The sequence below is a fragment of the Passer domesticus genome, chromosome 1 (genome assembly GCF_036417665.1).
Source record: "Passer domesticus isolate bPasDom1 chromosome 1, bPasDom1.hap1, whole genome shotgun sequence".
NCBI classification, from domain to species: Eukaryota; Metazoa; Chordata; class Aves; order Passeriformes; family Passeridae; genus Passer; species Passer domesticus.
In genome coordinates, this window is record NC_087474.1 from 32,641,833 (window position 1) to 32,656,454 (window position 14,622).

The following is a 14,622-nucleotide window of genomic DNA, read 5'->3' on the forward strand; positions in this document are numbered from 1 at the left end:
AGCCAGACCACGGGAACTCATGCTCTTGCATGCCTTTGTTTGGCCTGTGGGTCATTGCCCCTAAAAATATCACCAAGTGCCCTTTCTAGATTCTTAAATTGAACCTAAAGAGGAAAAGGTGTCCCTGTAATTTTCCAAGCTTCCCTAGTGCCACCTTTACAGCCAGTGCAACCAGCAGTAAGAGCTCCACGTATCGACTCTGAGGTTAGAAAGAACACTCTCAGCTCAGCCAGTACCATCTGGATATTTGCTAAGGGGTGAAATGGATGCTGTTGACTGGCCTGGCTTCTCACATAACTTAAATCACAGCTGACAACCCAACCTGAGTAATGATTTGTTTGATGTCATGCTTCCTTTTAGAAGCATCAGGTTTGTGAATGCAAATCTGCATGGGATTCCTTCATGAGAAAACATGATCTGCATCAACTCATTTACAGTTTGTGCTGAAGTGGGTGCCCCTGGGACTGTGGGAGCCAGTCCAAGTGAGGAGAATTTCGCTACAGCAGTAGTTTAGCTGTGGGAGAGGATATGGCTGCAGGCTTTCCAGCTCTGGCATCTCAGAGAACTGAATAAAGAAATAATTCAAAGAAAAACAAAACAGCTGTTGGTGAAGCAATATACAGGTGAAAATCCAGCTGAGGAATGGTTTGAAAGTTCTGTACTGAGCATCACTGACAAAGTCCCCATGACCTTGTGGGAATTATATGCGCTGCAATTGGTTTGTTTACGCCAGAAACAAGCTAACTCCTGAGCCCAAGCTGGCCAAACCAGATCTGGGATAGCTATTGGAGTTCCACTGCCTTGCATATGATGGCGGTGAAGGTGGGAGACCCCAGGAAGCATCTAGATAACAGATTTGACAATATGAAGGAAGATCAGTGGGTGACAGGCTGCAGACTTCATGGTGATGCTCTCTGAGGTGCTGTGCAGACGTGCTGATAGCTGGTGAGGAGCTGAGAGGAGTTTGGGACTTTTAAGAATTTAGAAAACTCTTGCAGCAGCCTACCCAGGAAGGATGGGCTCCACCAAAATCAAACAGGACCAAGAAGTTAGCACTTACAGTGTAAAGAATTACAGGAGAGTTTTGAACTAGAAGCTGCCATAAATCTGGGTGCAGAGGAGTACACAGACTGAGGTGACACCATCTCCAGGGGTGAAAACATAAATTCTGTATCAGAAATAGATTGGATAAATTAAAGGATGGCAAATCCCACCAGGGTCATTAAATTCCATGGTTGAATTCCTCCCAGCTTCTGAAAACTGGAGGTGTAAGAGGGGGATTTATCAGAGATGCCAGATCACATGGTGAACATGGGACTTCAGTCTCCTCCTCAATGCATGATCCCTGCATTGACAGAGTGATGGAGGTGATGAAGGAAAGATCTTTGAACTGCTTTCCCATTGCAAGATCATCTCCCTGGAGACCACATTCCCTACAGCCCATCTCTGTCCCATCTTGCCTGCCACCCTGGCTGCCCTGTGGCCACCATGCAGTGCCAGCCCCGCATCCCAGCCTTCTCTGGCCAGTCCTCTGCCTCACACTGAGACAACACTGACAGCTTTTCTGCCTGCCTGGGGATGTTGGAGCCACCTGAGCAGCTTATGCAGGGATCTTCTGGTCTTTTTATCCCCTGGCCAGGTATGTGGGAGATGTCTTGTTTGAGTCCTAAATATGTTCCACTTAAGCTATGATGATGGTGTACAAAAGTTCTGTAATCTTTGCTAGGTCTCTCTTTATACTGTTGTAATTACCATAATAAGCTATGTTAACTGACTCTTTTATAAGCAGCACCAACAGAAAAATATCTCAGCATGTTTTCCTTTAACGAGCTACAAGTTGTGTGTAATCTTCCCTACACTTTCTTCAGTGTCCTTGTTTGTGATAGACGTGGCGTTGCTTTCATCTCCTGATCCTAGTGTTGCTTCACCCCTGAGATAGAAATCTGGCCCTGGGACCCTCAGCCAGGCTTTGTCTGGGCTGCCCCAGTCTGGTAAATGCAGTGGTGGTGATGCTGAATGATGCCAGCGTGGGACACAAGAGTGTTTCCCTTATTCAGCCCTGAGCAGCAAAAGTTTTGGGGAACCTCATGGAGCAATGCAACTTCCTTTAGGGTATCACCACCAGCTGAGCCAGGGGAGGGGATATCCCTGTTCCTGGCTGTGGGCCCCTGCCAGTGCATGGGTCACCCTGCCTGGATGCTGTGGATGCTGCACGGAATATGTTACCATCACCTTCACCTCCTGTCCATTTAAGGACACTGAGGGAAAGGGATGACAAAAGGAATTGATACTCAAATACTAAGGCAGAAATTCAGTGCCAGGGCTGGTAACTGATACAAGTGACTACAGTGAGCTGTGAAGCAGAAAGGGTTTTGACTATGTGGCAGAGGGATTTGAGGGACAGCTGCACAGGCTTTCTCCATCATTGCTGCTGGCAGAAAGAACTAACATGGTCAGGCAGTGCCTCTGCTCTAGCCATCCGTTCACAGCACTGCTGCCCAGCTCCATCAGCCTGGTCTTGAGGAGCCCCTCTGCCCCTCAGCCCTCACCCCCAAACGCTGCTGCAGGAGAGCAGCACTCAGGTGTGGACCGGGGCCCAAAAACCTCAGTCGATTTTGCTGCCATAACATCACATCAGTGAACTCACAGTTTGACTGCCTGCGGCAGATGGACCAACACTTGGTTATCTGGTGCTGAGCGAGGGGCAGATTTATTTCCAGAGCCTGTGCCTCTTATTTCTCCCAGCTGAAGCTGCAAGGCAGAGTGTGCATCTGTGATTCTTCTTTTTTCAGGTGCAGCTATGTTGCAGTGAGGTCTGTCACCAGAAGCAATGGGATTTTTGGCATGTTTGTACAGCGGATGCAGGAAGGGGAGTGAAAGGCATCTCTGCTTTCCACTGTAAGCTGCTTGAATTCATACAAGCATGAATTGAATTTCCAAATCTCAGCCATTCCCTGTGTGCACTGACAGCTGGTTGACCAGCAAAGGACTGCAGGGCCCCATAAAGCAGGGAGGAAAACACAGGAAATCTGCATTGGGGTGATATTAGTGTGCACTCCAAAAATAAAGGCAATGTGAATTGCCACCTTGAATCTAACCAGGGGTCTGCTCAGACCTGTCTCCAGTCCTGCCATGTCTGCAACACTGACTGTTTCAGGGCAATGGAGACAGCTACACTGGTCTCTTGAGCAAGGCAGACTTAAAACCTGAAAATAATGCATGGACTGCAGAAGTAACTGCGCTTGCTACAGAAACAGAATTGTTTGCTTTCTGGCACCTTTTCTCCAGCAAGACATCAGTGACACACAACTGCTCACAGGCAGGATCTAACAGGGACTGAAATGTATTGGGAAGTATGAGATTTACTGAAACCTGTAAAGTAGCAGCTGCAAGAACTCCCCTTACTAACAACTCACCAAGGCTCTTGTAGTTCTCAAAATACCCTTGTTATAGAAAATTTGAAAAATATATACAATGTACAAATGTCCATGGAAGATATTGATATCACTGCCAAGGATTATGTCCTTTTTAAAAAGACACTGTAAGTGTTATACTTTACCAAGGTTTTTCTTAAGGGCTGGATGATATTTATGGGAAACTGGTCCTGAATTGTGAAAAGTCAGCTGTTGACTTTTAGAGCCTTCATCTTTAATGCTGTCTATGGATGGCTATTAGTACCTTCTGACCAGACAACATTATTGGCAGAAGGAGCAGAGGAAAGTAAACACTAAAAATATACCACATTTCTGAAGTTTTCTCTGTTCGCTATTTATCATATCCAGCTAGAACAACTGAAATAATTTCATTTGGAGGAGGTCAAATAATTTGAGATGTCACTTTTTTTTTGCTCACCTGAAAAAGAAAAGACAAGCAAAACACAAGGGAAACAGAAAAAAAAATCAGCCACTCTGCTTGTAGCAAGGAAATCTGGTTGTGCATGATTTAAAATCAGAGCAGAATTTCACTTCATTCTGTGTTGTGTTTTTGTGTTTCATATTTCATGCTTTGGTTAACACTTATTTAGTCTATTCCTAGAGGCTGTGACAGGTTGTCCTGGAAGTTTTTAGACTTGCTGAGCATACACTCTCCACTGAGCATGTCAAAATGAGAGGAGTAAAGAATTCATTCATTTTCATTTAAAAAAAAAAACACTTTAAAGACACAGCCTTACCTCTTGACATTGTAACATCAAACGCAAAAGTCATCAGTACATAAGCTATCAACAGCATGAAGAAAACAAAACAATTATGTATGGAATTTCCTTTCTCTAATTCAAAAAAATGTAAGTGGAAGATTTGGTTTTCCTTCTGAATTAAGGTGAAAAAATATTAAGTGTATTAATTTATCAAAAATAAATTCCCTTTTTCAGGCCATTCAGATTTTAGCCAGTTTCAGTGGCTTCATAAAGGTTTTTCCTTCTCCCTAGTCATATCTCTGTGGGGAAGGAAGATATGCCCAACATGGAAGGGTCAGTCCTGTGCTTGTCAGCTTGTGATTTGACTTCACCATATGCTGACCAGGTTCAATTATATCAAAAAGGTTTTAAGAACAAAGTAACACCTTTGGGACTGCCAAGGGGATCTTTCAGGAAGAGAAAGTGACAGGTAGAGGTGACAGCGTTTGTTCAGGACTGCAGAATTCTGCTTGTATTTCCTCCCATTTTCCCAAGCCAGGCACTCTGATCCTTGTCAGAAGGAAATCTCAAGGATTTAAATGAGCATCTTGCTTTACTGTGGGGGCATCATGAAGTGTGTAAAGTTCCCACTTCTCCCCAGCTGAGTCCTGGAGCAGTCTGTGTGACTCTGGAGCGTGCATGAGTGAGGGTGGTTCTAATGCACTGTTTCTTTCCAGCTGAGACCATCATCTCCTGCCTCAAGGGTTTCCACAAGGGCCTGACAGCTGGGCATCAGCTGGGATGACTTGGACCCTAAATGTGTCTCTTGTGCTAGTGGCTGCCATGAGGATGGCAAAGAGACATGCCAAGGGCTGCCCTGGGCTCTAGGCTCACTTGTCCTAGGGGATGTTTTGCCTCCCAAGCCTGGGAAGTGTCATCAGTGTTGAGATCATTTCACTGTTACCTATATAAATCTGCCACTAAAACATACAACAGAAAAGTCCTTTAAAAATGCTGGAGACCCTGCAGCAGTCACTTGATTTCTAGGCTAGTTGGAGGTGTGCACAGAGGAACACACACCCACCTGCTATATCATTGGGCAGGCAGTACAGGGCTACTTTCTCATTAGTATCTCTGCCCCCTACCCCATCCCTGTGTTTGATGCCCTGAGAAAGGCAATTACCCCGTTCCCTTTCCTCAAAGAAGACTTACAGGCTCAGGAAACACTTCACCAAATGGGCAGTGTCTGATGTCTAATAACATCCTCAATCTTGCTTTATAGATGTAGCTGCAAATGAAATGGTTTTCTCATGAAAAAGAGAATTGTCTTCTTTGAATTTCAAGTGTAGCTTCTGTTTTTATTTGGTCACCCTGTGTATAGTAAGTGATGTACTTTTTGTGGTTAGAAATAAAACAAGGAGCAAGGTGAAGGCTGGTATTTCTTATACCAGTGAGCATTGCTGCTTGCTCCAGCTGACACTCATCCCTGGTCTCTCCTGCTTGCCTTTGCCATTGAGGAAATCCAATCTGCTGCCATGTCATTGTTACAATAATCTCCAGCTCCTGGACACCAGTCTGAGTGTGACAGTCTCACAAAACCAATGTCACACTCATCTTGGGCAGGCTGTGTTCTGCTGGTACATCTTCATTCCCCCAGCTGTCACACTGGCTTCCAGTCGCCGTTCCCCTCTGCGGCAGTTCAGGGCCAGGCAGCACAAGGAAGAGGAGCTGGATGTGGCACTCCCTCTAGCTTTGGCTTTTTCAGACCTAACTTTTTTTTCTTTTTTTTCCAGAGTAAAAATCTTTGCTCGTGATCGTGTTTACAGCCTCCTCCTGTGCTCCGACCTTGGCCGTGTGTCTCACACAGAATCTTTTTCAGCTATGTCCCCACAGCTCCTTTTCCCCTCTCTGCAAAATTCCAGGGCCTCTTCCAATTCAGTCAGGTTTTTGAGAGCTTTCTGCTCTCAGTTTCAGGTTCTTCCCAGTTTTGCATCTTTCTATTTATTGGTTTTGATTCTTCCAAGCAAGCCACCATTCCACAGTTCATTTTTTTTAACAAAATGGTTCTCATGCATTTTTCAGTACCATTTTCCATGCATGGCCTATCATTCCTGAATTATCCACAGGGCCTTGGTTTCTTCCCATCCCTCCTCAGCTTTTATCATGAAGGTTTGCTCTATTAGTGGTTCAGGAAAGGGTCAATTGGGATAAATGAAATTTATTTTAAAATATAGGTTCATGCAGCAATTTTTTTTCTCCGTCTTTCATATGCTGGGTGCACTGTTGGTTTATGAACCTTTCTAAATAGCAGTCATACCTTTTCAGAAAGGCAAAGAATAATTCAAGGTAATTCAGCCCAGCACTGTTGCTCTCTCTCACAGCTGAGGTCTCGTTCAGCAGAGCTGCCAGGGAGGAGAGGTGCTCATTAAAAGCCTCTCAGCCGTCAGTCAGCCAGCCAGAGGCAGCCTGCTCCACTTTACATCCAGAAGAAATGGCTCCCAGAGGACTCTCCTTGCTGAGGTCTCGGGGATCACAAGTGAGACCCCGTGGCCTGCTGGATCTGGTGCGTGGGCACGTGGATATTTCATCTCCTTGTCGCTGGTGCAGTGCAGTTGAGGCTGTGCTGCCCCAGGGGCTGGATGGCTGAGGTGGGATGCTGAGGCGGGATGCTCCTCAGGGATACCATTGCACTGGGCAGGCTTGAGGTGCTGCAAAAAGGGGCTTCTGCTGGGGTTCTGCTCTGCCCTGCATGAATTTGGTGCTTTCTTCTCCCCTAAGATCAGGGCTGAGAAATGCAAAGGCCTGTGAAAATAAGGAGCAAAAGACCAGAAAATTATTCCCGTAGTTTTCCGAGGCAACTGCACCAGAGTGGTGAGCACTGTCAGCCTAACAGAGTAGGCACTTCATTTGAGATTTTAGACAAAACTGGAGCAGATTCTTTCACCACATGAAGCCTTTTTTTCTTCCTATCCACACTTGGAAATGTTTGACCCTCCAGAAATTTGTCAACCCATGGCCAGAGCCCTCAGGCAAGGCAAAATGTCTGTGGACCACTAGGATTTTAAAAACAAACCCTAACCACATACATACACATCATCTCTCATGCATCCACACTAGCAAACAATAACCAAGTTTCCCATGTTTTGTCTAATTTTTATTGGGGTTTACACTAAAATAATTATAGAAATTAAATTTAAAATTCCAGAAATTCTATCTGAGGTGGTAAATTTTTTGAAAAGGATTATGCATCTTTCTAGTTCAAGCCCACTCTAAATGAGAAGTCCTGGTCTACAAATTCATCTTCTGCTCAAATTTACATGAACATGTTCACTGATTATATCTGATTATGTAAGTTGAAGAAAACAGTGGTGGTACACAGCAGGGTGAATAGCAGCAAACCTGCATTAAAAGCTAGTTTCTCATTAACATCTGGCTGGATGATACCAGTTTGTTTCTGGCTTTGGTATGTTGTTGTTTGTGGGGGTTTTTTATCAACTTTCACATCCAGAGGCCAAGACAGGGATTGCATTAGGTGGACCAGCACTGCTGGTGGGTTTGGAAATGGTTTCCCTTCTCCCAGGCTTTGCAGCTCTTTGCTGTTTGCTTCCTGCAGGTGTCAGAGTGATGGAGCCCAGTTTGCACGAATGCCCATGAAAAGCCCATTTGAAGTTTGCATGCCCAAACACGGCCATCCAGCAGAAGTGCTGGGCTGAGATGGCAAAGCTCGACCAGAGCCTTGAGCTTAAACCTAATGAGGGACAAAAATTCTTCATCCGCCACTGCTGTGACCATTTCTCTTCAGTCTATGTTCTGCAATTACTGCATTTAAAAGGGACACTGCTTAACACAGTGGGGGTTCAAGTTCATTGGGAAATTTTTCTAGAGCCCAGGCACACAGGCAAGTGAATGAGGTTTTGAATGTGCCTGAAGTAGCAGGTGCTATTATTTCAAGTGAATGTAATAAAAAGATTTCATTTCAGCTCTGCACAGAGACAACAGAGACTGCAGTACCACCATTTTTCTAAGGCTGAAGCTTTGAGAAAAACCCCTCAGGTTTTATCCAGCAGAATAAAATGTTTATTATCAACCCAAAGCTCTTCCCCTGATCACAAAATTTGCATACCTATGGATAGAGAGAAAAAAACCACAAAGCTGTCTGATACTATCCATGATGAACTCAGCTCTCTTTTTAACAGGCAGGTTGAAATTCTTGTAGCAGACCCTTCACAGTCTATCTGACCTGTTAGGAAAGAAGAAAGATAATAAATTGGACAAGCAAATTTGAATTACAAATAAATTAGAGGAAGCCACAATCAAGGTACTGACATTCGCTAAGTGAAAAAAAAGAAAGCTTTTGTGCAGGTAAATTATCTACTGTGAATTATTTACTCAGCTCTGCTGTGAAGAGCTCTCAAGATGGGGCAGACAGAAGCAGATGCTCTGTTTGCTGGTTCAGGCTTCTGGTCCTGAGAATCAATCTTTGACCATTAAAGAAACACTGCTGCCTCTTCAAGTGTAATTTATTCAATAAGATGCTTTTCTTTCTCTTTTTTATTCAGGATGGATGCTGCAGAGATTCTTGATTTTCATGTGCCTTTGTCTGGAGATGTGAAATAAATATGCCATATTGACCATTTCATGCAAATGTCTCAATATATTAATGTATTTTTTGGATATGGATTTGTGAAGGACTCTGCTGACTTTGAGACTGCTGTTAAAAATGGAGATAAACCTGCTGAAGCTAATTTAACTCTATCTCTACACAGCAGGTAGTATTAAAACTAATGGTATATAAGAGGAGGTGTTTTTTTTACTTCAAGTGCTTTATAACATTTGTGAAGAGCCGTGGTCCTTTGTTCCCACAATAACTTGTATGTCACGAGGGTCTCATTTCCTCTGCACAAGTAAAACGTTCTCCAAAGGCATGGGTGACTCCCAGCCAGCCAAGGCAGCATCAGTCCTGCAGCTTTCAAGCCACGTCCTTCAAACCAGGAGCAGAGAGTGCTGGTGTGGAGGGGTGAGGCACAACATGGGCTGGAGTAACACCACCAGGAAGGTGCTCCCTGGGACTCAGGCACGGGACAGTATGTTTTATACCTTCTGCATCTTTATCTTCCAACTTTATATACACTGCAGGTTGCCACTGGGTTATTTTTAGGTCATTTCAGGGATATATATTTCTGCAAGAGCTATTTCTGGGAGCTCTGCCAAATTGGAAACTGTAGTAACCTATACCTCCCCCACAAAAATGTTTACCCAGCAGCTTCAGCCACTCTGTTTCTTGCTACTCCTCTCAGCCCCCAAGGAGCAGGCACATCACTCTGTAGGAAAAAAAAGAATGCAAAATAAACGTCCCCACAAGGCTGGGAAGAGCCAGGCACCCAGCAGAGCTGCAGGAACACTTCCCTGCCCAGGCAGCAGGCATGCACCACCACCCAGGCAGGTTGCCCCGTGCAGACACGGACGGGAGGCAGTGCTGGGGTATGGCCCTCGCTGCCCCTCAGGCTGCTCTGCTGGACAAAGTGCATGGGAGCTCCCCACCAGGCTGTGAGAGGCTCTTTGTCTGATAAGCAGGCCCTGCAACGACTGCTGTAGCTCCAGATGTTGTGGCTCACAGGGTCTGGGAATTCCTCATGTTAGAATTGTTGGCCTGGGTTTGGAGTTCTGGAATTTAATTTGGGAGAATCCTTCCAGTCATCAAAAATGCACCATGACCTGACCAGCACATCTGAGTTTCTCTGGGCTCGAATGTACTCACAAGGGTTGATGTGTATGGAAAGCACAACGTGCCAGAGGATCTCAGGCCCTGCCAGGGCAGGGCAGAAGCATGACCCAAAGCGCAGAAGTGAATTTTGAGCCTCCTGAAGTTCATTTGAAGGTCTTCAGGGCTTGAACCATTCTGTACTTGGTGCAGTAGTACTTTGAAATTTGGTCCAACTTAAAAAGCACAATTGCTTGTGTCTCATAATCACTGGCAATGCTCTAAAACTAACAAAAAGTAACTAAATCTCTTTTCATGTTGCTATCTTTTCCCAGTTTGGGTGTCAGGATTGTGCTGTATGCATCTTAATCTTGTCTACAAGACACATTGATGTCAGCATTATGGGGAGAATTTTTTCACTGTAACAGAATTTTTTTTTATCACAGGAGTATGGATCAGTTAAATTCTGCTGTACATAATGGACCAATTTTCCACAAAAAAAGTCAGTAGAGAAAAAGAATTTAAATGCTAAATTAACCTACCAACAAAAGCAATGTTTTAGCCCAGTGCTTTCTTGATGTCCAGAACAGATTTTGCTAAGAGTAAGCTTTATAAGGAATCTGTGTCAAAGTAGATCTATTATCTGATAGATAAGTAATGGGCTTCATCAGTCATTTTTATCCATGGGAAGAGAGAGGGCAAAGGATGGAAGAGGAAAGTGAGTCTGTTGGAAGGCTGTCCATTGGAAGCATTACCCAGACAGTGAGATTGCATGTCTGTATGCAGACTTGAAAAGACACAGATCATCAGATACCAGTGCTTGCCTTTGAAAATGGGTCATAAACATTAGAGGAAAGGAAGCAAGGACAAAAAAGTACCACAGCATTACACTACAGAGGTTATGTATGTCTGTGTGTCTGTGTGTCTGTGCATGTGTGATAAACAAGCAGGATAAACAACTCAAATCTGTCAAACAATAATATTGACTTAAAGGATTGTTTATAGCAATATTGCTCGACCCTTTTTCAACTCCCTCCTTGAAACACTGCTGGAAACTATATTAAAATACACTGTACAGTAGTGTAAAACACATGGGCAAGCTGAAGAGGCATGCAGCAGTGGGGCTGTACCAACTACTGTCCCTGCAAAGCAGTAGCTCAACCCATATCCAAGAGCTGGAATTCAGCAGTCTGCTCCATCAGGTTGACAGAAGTGACCTGGGATTGTCCATCAGCCAGTCCCATGGCATGGTCTAGAAATCAGCATGAGTCTGGGACTCCAGGCAGTTTAGATGCTGTCACACTTTTCTTAGAAGGTGAGCTTGCTTAGAGCACAAGGCATTTCAGCACATGAGCATATGTATGTGAAGTGATGCCTTCCAAATGGCATGGCAGTATTTGCACCCTGGCTGTCAGTATTGGGTGTCACATACGTCCAGCAGCTTCAAGGTGAAAAATGGTCTGTAAAGGCAGCTTACCACAGTTTTTGGCTGATGCTCCCTCCTTTGTTGATCTCACACTCACTTGAAAAGGAGTTCAAATCAGTAGTCAGCTTCAATAATATTTCTTGGGGGGGGGGGGGGGGAAGTGAAGTAACTGGAATTTAAGGTGAACTGTGGCAGCAGAGGGCTTCTAGAAGCTCTTTGTGTCTTACTGCCCATAAGAAGGCTTTATTCCTTCCATGACATTCTTTCTATGACTCAGGGGCATGAAATGGGAATCTGGTAAGAGAATAAGTGTGTTTGTTCATACTGCAGGAAGCTTGAAACTGAGATGGGCAAATAGCATGTGCAAAGTCCTAATGCTATGTGACATACCAGAACTTCATCACGCTCCAAACACAGCAGAAATTAAGCTGTTGGACAGTTTGAATTAGCTGAAAATAGGGAGCATTTCTGAGCCATTTCCCTAGTGCCATCCATATTAGAAATGTTGTTATTCCTCTCCAAAATATGTAAGCAGATGTCTGGCTGGAAGGTAAATAGTGTGCACTCAGTGCTCATCCTCCCCACTGAGGTAAAAAAGAAGCCCTGTGAAAGACCTCCCACATACTCTGGGAGTGCAACCTCAAGCATCTGGGGTCTCAATGACTAAAATATTTTACATATTAGAGGGTGTATGGAGCCCACCAAAAACATGTACACACATATTCCAAAATCCTCTATGTACTTGCCTCTGAACAGACCTTGACATTTATCATAATCTGCCAAAACCAGCATACACTTTAGGCTGGAAGATGAAATTGAATATACTCTGACAGAGTCTGCTGTTGTACCAGACTGAGTGGGGTGGTTCACACTTCAGAAGGGAGAGGTCCCCTGAAGGAAGACCTGGGTAAGGGGGAGACTGGTCTAACTAGAAACTGATGAAGTTCAACAAAGACAAATGTAAGGTCTTACACCTAGGAAAACATAATGCAGGACAGCAGCACAGACTGGGATCTACCCAGCTGAGAACCAGCTCTGTGGAAAATGGACCTGGAGGTCCCTGGTGGACAACAAGCTCAGTATGTGTGAACTGTGGACTTCTGCAGCAAAGAAAACCAAGAAAAAAGTCATTATCCCACTGTACATTGTGTTGTGGATTAACACCAGAGAGAGCCAAGGTCCACAGAGTTGTTTGGTCATTTCCCCACCAGTGGGACCAGGGAGAATATAGTAAGCATAAAAGCTAGAAAGCTCAAAAATTGAGATAAAAGAAATAGAGAAAGTACTTTTAATAGAGAAAGTAAAGGCCATGCATGCAAGCAAAGCAAAACAAAACAAGGAACTAATTCACATGTAGGTGTTCAGCCATTCCAGGAGATCAGGGCCCCATCACACATAACACTTACTTGGGAAGACAAATGCCAGCACCCCAAATGTCTCTCCCTTCCTCCTTGTTCCCCCCACTTTATATACTGAACATGATGTCACATGGTCTGGAATATCCCTTTGGTCAGCTGGGATCGTTTGTCCAGCTGTGTTTCCTCCCAGTTTGCTATGCACCCCAACTCCTCTTTTGTTGCAGAACAAAAAGCAGAAAGGGCCATGGCTCTGTTCAAGCCCTGATCAACAATAACAAAAATATCTCATCACAAATCCAAAACATAGTTCCATAGTAGCCACTGTGAAGAAAATTAACTCTACCACAGGAAAAACTAGCACAGCTTTCCAGGACACACCTGGAATACTCAGTTCAATTTTAGTCCCCACTATGCAAAAATGTGGAAAAGCTGGAGAGGGTCCAGAGAAGCTGCCTCACATGTGATCCTGAGTTAATGCACACTTGAGGCATTGCAAGTGATATTTTCCTATCAGGCCAGCTTAAGCACCACATTTAAAGCTACCGTGAGTGTCACAGAGACGTTACAGAGATACAGAAGAGCTTCAGACTATTATTATTATTTTTATTGCTTAGTGCAGTTGTCCAAGTTTCAAGAGGAAAGGTGGATGAAATTTATAGCTATATTAATAATCTTCATCATATCCTCTTTTGCAGATCCCTCTTGCATGTTCCCTTAAAACCCATGAGATCATCTGCTGCCTGTTAATGGAAAGCAGTTTATTTTGAAGGAGGAAGAACTGACAGATTTTTGTTCTCATGAACTGCATAAGAAATCTAACAAACCAAATGCAGATGGATCAATACAGGCTGTTCTTATTTATCACCCTCTGTCTTCCTCACTTTATTTTTATGGCTATTAAAGATGTTATCATTGATATAGCATTTTTGACTGTCTCTATATAATGTACACACTGGACAATGCTGCCATTGATATTCACGTAAAATGCTGGGGTATTGAATGGCCTAGGAAAGTGATGTAGCCTGTCTTTCATTTCCTCTGCATGAGATTTAGCCAGGGCTGAATCTCCACTGAGTAACATTTCTGTTACACTCCAGGAGGTGCAAGAAAAGTTTGATCTTTGCTCTGAGTATTTCTGCACTCTCACGTGTGCTTGAGTTTTCTTTTAGGTAGGACTTTAGCTGGGGAGTTCTTGGGCTCTCTGCTTCATTAAAGCCATTGCCTTTAGACTTCTGGTCACCAAGAAACACAGCAGCGCTTTAGTGCAGCCCTTTGATTATATTATTTCAACTAAAACTCACTACTCGCTCCAGATGAGGAGGAGTCATGCTCCAAACTGTGATATTTTATCATGAGTAAACTGATTGGAGCTGAGTGAATCCAAAGCTGGGTGTGGCTTATCCCTGCCTGCACTGACTGACAGCATTGTGTCAGCTAATTTGACTGTCAAGGAGAGAATTAAACCTGCTCATGGAAATGTGGGTATCAGAGATTAAAGCATCTACACTGCAGTTCTGATTGCAATTGCTGGGCAACAAAGTCACCCACGAGCTAGTTTTAAGTGAGTCACCCTAAGACTGGCAGCAGTCTGGAAGTGGGAAACCAAACTCAGCAATAACTGGTCACCCCACTACTTTGGGAGATTTACAGCCTATGTACTTTCAGTTTAGGATCTGAAATTGGGCTGAAAGTGGACACGTGGAAAGCTTGATTTTCCAGGTAAATCGGCTCAACTCTCTTAAAATAAAAGCAAAGTAAAGCAGAACAATGCCCTTACATTCATCAAAAGCAGCTTTAACCATGCTTCTGCCGCAAGATTCACCTCAGATGTCAGAATAAGAATGTGATGCAGGTCTGGCACTGGGTAACTAGTGCTGTGTAGTTCGGAAATCTGGTCTGTTTAGGCAGCCTGTATTGATTGCAGCAATCTTTTCAATTCTTAGTAAGAAGAAAATGTATCCCTTTTCCCAGCTAAATATGGGGTAAGCAGGTAGAAATCCAGGGCTAAAACCTTACAATGGAA

At 44.0% G+C, this 14,622-nt stretch overlaps 1 long non-coding RNA gene across 2 annotated transcripts in view; it reads right to left on the reverse strand.

Moving 5' to 3' along the window:
• Positions 1 to 5,326: 5,326 nt before the first annotated feature.
• Positions 5,327 to 14,622, reverse strand: part of LOC135287511 (uncharacterized) — a 56,619-nt gene continuing 47,323 nt past the window's right edge. For both annotated transcript variants that reach the window (XR_010351180.1, XR_010351179.1), the window contains 2 exons: positions 8,238 to 8,354; positions 5,327 to 6,916 (listed from right to left, as the gene is read on the reverse strand). This is a non-coding gene — a long non-coding RNA (uncharacterized LOC135287511). The remainder of the gene's footprint in view (positions 6,917 to 8,237; positions 8,355 to 14,622) is intronic.